Source organism: Rhincodon typus, chromosome 20 (genome assembly GCF_021869965.1).
Source record: "Rhincodon typus isolate 14 chromosome 20, sRhiTyp1.1, whole genome shotgun sequence".
NCBI lineage: Eukaryota > Metazoa > Chordata > Chondrichthyes > Orectolobiformes > Rhincodontidae > Rhincodon > Rhincodon typus.
Window position 1 is genome coordinate 23,890,855 of NC_063351.1, and position 792 is coordinate 23,891,646.

The window sequence follows — 792 nt, forward strand, 5'->3', positions numbered from 1 at the left end:
GGGGATTCTTTTTTGGTTCTTATTGCGTGGACGGGGTGTGAGGGATGAGTTGCGGGAGATGTGGGAGACACGGTTGAGGGCGTTCTCGACCACTGAGGGGGGGAAGTTATGGTCCTTGAAAAACGAGGACAACTGAGATGTATGGGAGTGGAATGCCTCATCCTGGGAGCAGATGTGGCAGAGGCGAAGGAATTGGGAATAGGGGATAGCATTTTTGCAGGAAGGTGGGTGGGAGGAGGAGTATTCTCGGTAGCTGTGGGAGTCAGTGGGCTTGAAATGAATATCGGTTTCTAGGTGGTTGCCCGATATGGAGACAGAGAGGTCCAGGAAGGGGAGAGAGGTGTTAGAGAAGGTCCAGGTAAACTTAAGGTTGGGGTGGAAGGTGTTAGTGAAGTGGATGAACTGTTCGAGCTCCTCGTGGGAGCACGAGGCGGCGCCGATACAGTCATCAATGTAACGGAGGAAGAGGTGGGGTTTAGGGCCGGTGTAGGTACGGAAGAGGGATTGTTCCACGTAACCTACAAAGAGGCAGGCGTAGCTTGGGCCCATGCGGGTACCCATGGCTCCCCCCTTTGTCTGTAGGAAGTGGGAGGAATTGAAAGAGAAGTTGTTGAGAGTAAGGACGAGTTTGGCTAAGCGGATGAGGGTGTCAGTGGAGGGGGACTGGTCGGGCCTGCGGGACAGGAAGAAGCGGAGGGCCTTAAGGCCATCTGCATGGGGAATGCAGGTGTAGAGGGACTGGACGTCCATGGTAAAGATGAGGTGTTGGGGACCGGGGAATTGGAAGTTCTG